Here is a 7,651-nt window from a genome sequence, read left to right on the forward strand (position 1 = left end):
CGACCGAGAGACAGATGCAACATGGTCTGAGTTGGTCATCAGTCATGACAACCAAGTTTCTCACCACCTTGGTTGGAGTGATGGTTGAGGAGCCAATTCATGGTTACGGTGGATAGATTGCTTGGTTGGGATGACCAAGAGTTCAGTCTTAGAGAGGTTTAGTTGAAGGTGGCAAGCCTTCAACTAAACCTCTCGAATATGTCCTAGAGACAATCTGTGACCCATGTCAAGACGGTGCGGCCGTCTGGCGGGATAGGTAGAGTCGTGTATTGTCTGCATAGAAGGAAAGCCGAGAGAGGTACGATTCAAACCACAGTGCTTTGCCCGAGATGTCCATTGCCGAGAGTGCGGATAGCAGGATCCTGTGATTGAATGTGTCAAAGGCAGCTGATAGGGTAAGCAGGATAAGGGCCGAGGACTGGGCTGCAGCTTTACCTGACCTTAGGGCTTCTGTCGCAGACAAGGGAGCCGTTTCAGTGGAGTGGCCACTCTTAAAACTGGACTGATATGGATCTAGAAGGTCATTCCATGAGAGGAAGTCTGAGATCTGTATGAAGACTATCCGTTCGATAGCTTTCAAAAGAAATGGTAGAAGTGAAACTGGCCGAAAGTTCTAAACTAGATTAGGATTGAAGGAGGTCTTTTTGAGTAGGGGTGTAACTCAAGCCCTTTTAAAAGCATTTAGGAAAGTTCCCAAAGTTCATTCTGCACACTTTCTCACAACTCAAATAATGTAAAACTACGATACATTAAGGTATGACGATGGCAATAAGACTTCTGATGTGACAATTAATAATAATATAACCATAATATGCAGACTGGGATGTACATACATGGTGGCTGACATGGCTCAAGCCACTGCACCTTTGTCCTCTTTGGCTGTCATGCCCCTCTGCACCAAATGAAAAACAATTATTACAATTTTACTTATTATTATTGTTGTTATTGCCTCTGCTGCTGTTATTATTCTCATAATAATAATAGCAATGAAGCTTAATGAGTTTATTAACAAGCGCTTACATCATAGTCTTCATAATATAATATTCTAGGAGTTCAGGAAGAAGTCTCTATACCTTTTTTGTGTGCATTAGGGCTGCAACAAATCATCTTTTCATTGTCAGTTTTTCTGATGATTATTGTCTGAATTAATCACTCAGTCACTTGGCCTATAAAATGTCAAAATAGTGAGGAATGCCCATAACAACTTCTTAAAGCCCAACTAAATATCTTTAAACCTCTTTTTTTGTGTGATCAGCATACCAAACCCCAAAAGATATTTAGTTTACTACAATAGAAGACTAAAAATTTTGGGCATTTCTAATTTTAAATGATTACAAAAATTGTTTTAGAATAATTTTCTGTCGATCAACTAATCATTTATATCAGGGGTATTCAATTAAAATTCAAGCAGGTCCAGTTAGAGAAAATTTCCCAAAGCAAAGGTCTGGAAAATCATAACGACTAACTTGTGTTATCATTCAGTTCTATAACGTATAGTTGTATCAGCATGTGTTTAAAAAGTTGTTGCTTGAAGTGATTGAAGTCTAGTCCTAACCAATTTTATAATAAACACTCAACACTTCTTAACAAACGTACAGCTTTAATACCTCCTCTTCTCTTTCATTCACTCTTATATAGCTACCACTTCACTACTTTCTGTTGTTTAGTCAGAAATGTGAGCTGTGGCTTGTCTGGCCATCTAGGTTTGGAGATAAATGACATATTCTGCTTTTGAACTACCCGTGGGAAGAATGTACATTTGTACATTGCTGTTTAAAAGCCATGTGAAGTCTCTTTTCTCTTTCGTCTCCTCCCTGTGTGTTTCTTACTTGCGGACCTGCCTTGCAACGCTCAGAGGGCTCTGGCAATGCTTACTGGAATGCACAGATTTGATTGGCTTAGCAGCATCACGAGACGATTGGAACACATGCAATTCATAGTTTTCAGTCACGTGACATGTGCGGTGACCTGGAGGGCAAAACAACAGAACAACATAGCGGCTCACACCGCGACTCCCTCGTAGAGACGCCGCAAAACCAGTCAAATTTTATTTGCATCACCTTTCAGCAGAAAAAGACAGATATGAATACAGACACAAGTGTTTTGCATATCTGATCCATATAACGTTACAGCATCCGCTGCTGCATTTCTACCGTTAAAAAACACCAGTTCCCTGCTGCCGCTCGACTGCGGTAATGTTTACTTTTACCTTGTGGGGAATCCCTCACCTAACACAGCCCAGGCTTGTCTCCTCGATTAGTAAATCCGAAAGCACAGCAACCATCCAGCATTTTGGCAACGCAAAAAGTAACAAACTCAAAGTAACAGTGTATCACTTGCATATTGGTTAGCAGGCAGCTGAAATTAACGTCTTTTTGCCCTCCAAGGGAACGTTTTCATTATACTGTGACGTCACGTGAAAACTATGAATTGGTCTTGGTTTCCTGGGGCGCTAAACCATACAGTAAATGCTAGAAAAGCTGCGCTAGTTAAAAAAGAAACGCTCCGTCACGAGGTAGTAATTCTCAATAATAAGTCTGCTGTAGGTCCGGGCCCGGATAGGATAGCGGCTGGGTCCGGATCCGGAAAGCGGTCTGCCAATTAGTGACCTCTTATTTATAGAGTTAATCTTTAATCATATTTTTGTATGAATGTATGCATTCACAATACCAGGACCCTGGAACAAGCTCAACTATATGTAATGTCACCAAAATGTCTGCTGCAAATACGGCATGTTACACCCACCTGTCCTAAACCTGCCAGTGATTACTCTTTGGGGCCACATGTGAAGCAGACAACAGAAGTTTTGACAGATTAGTCACCAGACAGATTAATCGACAGATCTTTGAGATTTTTCAGAATCTGGTTGACCAGACCCAGATTTAAGTGGCACAGATCATCCCATTCTTGTTCTGGATGCGTTGTGGCTTCATGAACAGCCTCAGTAGTAGCAGCTGGGTCTTCAGTGATAGTAGCTTGTGCTGCTTCACACATGTCGACAAGTGTCACAGGATCTATTACCAAGCAACCCTCTGTAATTGCTGGAAGACTTACAACTACTCCCTCAGGCTACATCCACACTACTACATTTTTGTTATAAAATGCAGCACTTTTGCTACATTTACGCTTGTGGTCTGGACTAAAATGGCGAATCACCTAAAATGGAGAATTTTGAAAGCACTAGTTACGCAGTTTTGATTTTAAAACTCTGGGGAAGCGTAGTTAGTGTCGACAGGCAAAAACAGAGACACTCACATTTGAAGTAGAATAAAGGCTGCGCTTTTGTAGGCGTAAGGTAGAATATATGGCATGCCTCTGGACAACAGTTACATGGCTGGGGCTGACAGAGATGACGCAGAGAGTGCTGTACTCTCGGTAACACCACATTGGCGATGTCACACTACCTAATACATGTACTCACATGGCTGGTTTGCGCAGAGAGCGGCAGGACATGTGCTATGTAGTGATAAGCGACATCTCCCTTACAGTTTTCAAATGAGGACAGTTCCACACACTACTCCCATCACTAGTCGCGTCTTTATTAACTTCCCGTAAGACATTTGATCTGTTCACCTGCTCTGAATAAATTATCTGACTAGAGTAACATCCATTTCCAACACATCCTCATCCTTCCTAAAGTACATATATGACAGTTGTAAAGTACCAGCGTCAGGTGTACCCAATCTTTAGTACATAAGTTACGTGATGTTAAACACACGGTTAACATTGTGAAACAGTACATGAACCCTGGTCTCCTGGGTGAAACTGCTGTTTGTTTTCTCTTTCTTTCTTCTGCTCCCATCATAATTACTACAGCGCCTAACAATAAACGCAAATATGGGTCGTAATAAGATGCTTGCACAGATGACTAATAAGGCCGTTTTTCTGGTGAGGACAGCCTGTTCATAGCTGTCAGTTCCAGAGACCCCTATAAAGTGTTTGTTAGATGATATGATGTACGGTCAATATCAGGAGTTAGGATACTGAACAGAAGGCACTGTTGTGGTTTAACAGTAAATTCAACCATGGCCCATATCTCTGGATGCAGATATAGCAAGTAATCACAACAAGTCAAAAATATGGTTTTTAAATAATTTGTTTGGTTTGTTAGTTTGTATTGGAAACTAGAAACCAGTTATTTTTTAATTTTCATGGTTCACTAGAATCCAATCCAATCCATTTTATTTATATAGTATATTTTAAAAAACAAAGGTTTACAAAGTGCTTTAAAAACAAACAATAAGATCTTAAAATGTATTCTAAAACGGACCGGGAGCCAGTGTAGCGAGGCCAGGACTGGTGAAATGTGTTCATGCTTGCGAGTTGCGGTTAAAAGACGAGCAGCCAAGTTTTGAACTAACTTTAAGCGTGAGAGAGAGGTTTGGTTAACGCCAATGTGAAGTGCATTACAGTAGTCCAGACGAGTTGAGATAAAAGCTTGAACCACATGCTCAAATGCTTACGAGATAAAACAGGTTTGATTTTAGATAAGAGCTTCAAGTGATAAAAACTGGATTTGACAACATTATTTATCAAGTTTAAAACCATTGTCTATTTTGACACCCAGATTTGTCACTATGGGTTTTGCATATTGCTGCCGTTAGTCCAGGTCAACAGGAAGGATATCACCGGCCTGACTGGGTCCAAACACAATGACCTCAGTTTTATCTTCATTTAGATTTAAAAAGTTAGAAGCCATCCAGGCCTTAATATCTTTTAAACACTCTATTAGAGGTGCGAGGGAGTTGTTATCACCTCTTTTGAGGGGCAGCTATATTTTTCGGAGTCGTCCGCATAGAAGTGGTAGGAGATATCATGCTTTCTAATTGTGTTTCCTAGGGGGAGGGGATATAGGGAAAAGAGAAGTGGTCCAAGAATTGAGCCCTGTGGAACACCACAAAGAAGGGGGGCAGTAGATGAACCAAAGTCCCCTAGCTTTACTGAAAAGCATCTCCCAGACAAATATGACTATAACCACTGCAAAGCATAGTCCCTGATACCAACACAGTGCTCTAGAGGTGAGATAAGAACTGCATGGTCTACTGTATCAAATGCAGCAGTGAGGTCTAAAAGCACTAGTATAGCAGAATTATCAGTCAGTGTTTAATAAGAGGTAATTAAAAGTGCAGTTTCAGTGTTATGAAACGCTATAAAAACCAGATTGAAAAATCTCAAAAATACCATGTACATTTGAAAAACACTGCAGCTGTAGAAGTACAGTCTTCTCTAAAATCTTTGAGAAGCTTCGAGATCTGTAGTTGGATAAAACCAAGGAATCCAGATTTCTGTTTTTTAATCAGTCGTTCCACAACTGCTTCTTTGAAATATGTTGGAACGACACATACTACCAACTACGACAACTACTATTTATGATTTTTAGGATAATCGGGCCAGTAGTCTCCCAGGCTTCCTTAAAAAGGCAAGGGGGCACAGTGTCAGTGGGACAATATGAGGGTTTTAGTTGGGTGACGATTTTAGTGAGATTTAAAGGCGACACAGGCTCAAACTGGTTGAGGACAGTTGAGCAAGTACTAGCTATGGAATAGTCAAAAGCTGGGGATGAGATATGGGCTCTGATAGTGGCAACCTTGCCTAAAAAGACAGACACACAGACTTCAAACAAAGCTTCCAAACAGAAGGATTGAGGATAGTTTTAAAAAGGACACAAATTTTTTGGGAGATAATGTCAAAAAAATATAGTTTTTCAGCTTTGACAACTTTGTTAGCTTTGATGTTTTCTCAAGCTCTCCTTAAGGACTTCATATGATACATGAAGCTTGTCCTTTTTCCACCTGCGCTCAGCTCTCCTGCACACTTGCCTGGCCTCACGGGTGGCATCATTGAGCCATGGCTCAGATTTAGATCTGAGGCACCTAAATGTTTGCGGTGCAACAGTGTTACGAATGTCGGGACAGGTGGAAAGGAAGGAAGAAAGTAATTGCCCTGTGTCAAGGTTAGCCAGATAACTTACCAGACTGAGTTATATTAATAAAAGTAGAAGTAAACTGAGCAGCAGTGGAGGGCTTAAACACACGACACAGGCGTGTAGGAGCAGGCAGTTTGAGACTATGAGAGGGCAGAGTAAGATCAAATAAGACAGGCATGTGATTAGAAAAAGCAGCATTATGTACTTGGATGTTAGAAATAGGCAACCCATAAGATAAAACAAGATCTAATGTGTGGTCATATTCCTGCGTTGGTCCAGTAACATGTTGTGAAAGATTAAAAGCATCAATCATATCTAAAAAGTCTTAAGCAAGTGGTTTTGAAGGACAGCAGACATGTATGTTAAAATCGCCAGCAATTAAAATCTTTTTATAATCTATCATGATCCCAGCCAGGAAATCGGTCTTTTATAAAATGTTTTATATTTTTGAGGTGAAAGCTCAATGAGAGCATCGGACTCACCAGTACCTATCCAGGTTACCGTCAACAGGAGTATATCCAAAGCATGTGAGGTGAAGAAATCCTTGAGGATGAATGTCTTGTTAATGACCTAGCGTTGATCAAGGCACATATAGTTGGCGAAATCGGGTTCTCAGCCGCGCTAGCTGGTCGGCCCAGCAGGTGAAGGTTGCGGTGGTTTACTCCACCAGGACACCATAGGCAAGGGCAGAGGTCATGACGGCCCTCATACGGGCCGACAACAGGTACTAGCCAGATGCCGACCGGAACGAGGGCACAACGAGAGACATGGCAGCGGAGATACTGGACATATTCCAGAACAATTGGATGAGGACAGAAATTCCTGAATTAACAGGTTATGTACTTCTTGTCAAATAAAAAAGTCTTTCTTGAGCAGTCTTTATGTGTCAATATTTGTAACACTGACAGAGCCTGATAGCCTCTCTTTCCAATGTTTCTATTAGAACTAATAGATGAAGGACATCTCTGTGGTCTAATTTTCCAGACCTTTGAAAAATCACAACAAAACTACCTGGAGAGATGGAGAGAAAAAATAAACAAACCTACACAACTTGGTTTTCCGTGTGCATTAATTGGGTGTCTAATGAGCCTTCAGACTCACAGATCTACAACTCAAACTGAAATTTATGTATCTTTTTTCATTGTTTCACTGATACCTGAAGCAAAGTCAACCTCAGTAATGCAGACTGCACACAGTTATAGAAAGTTTAATCCAGGTAACTTCTATGTCTCATTATTGCATTACGTTCTTATGACAGACAATCACGATGAGCTGAAAGTTTGCAGTGTCTTTGTTAGATGTGTGTTTCTAAAAAAGCAGAAGATTACTGAGGCTTTCTTAAACTCCAACTACACCATAACCAGAACTATAAATCTACCATAAATCCACCCCCACAAAAAGTTTCACTTACTTGATTAAATCTTTTCTCAGGACTTTGTGGCCGTGTACCAGACTTTGAGCTAGAGTCCAAGTCAAGTCTCAAGTCACTCCTGGTTATAATGAATGTTGTATCACCTACTGCGTTCAAACCAGGCTGCTTATAACACTGCATAGCCATAAGGAATTCTGTAACTGTAACCTGTTTTTCACTTACAAAGCACGACCATGTAATGTGTAATGCAATTAACGACAGCTTATTAACTACTGTAAGTCAACACAGCCCGCAGACTCTCAAACCAGTGTAACGTTAACTAAATAAACCTGTAACCTGTTTGCAGCCAATGT

Source organism: Micropterus dolomieu, linkage group LG20 (genome assembly GCF_021292245.1).
Source record: "Micropterus dolomieu isolate WLL.071019.BEF.003 ecotype Adirondacks linkage group LG20, ASM2129224v1, whole genome shotgun sequence".
NCBI classification, from domain to species: Eukaryota; Metazoa; Chordata; class Actinopteri; order Centrarchiformes; family Centrarchidae; genus Micropterus; species Micropterus dolomieu.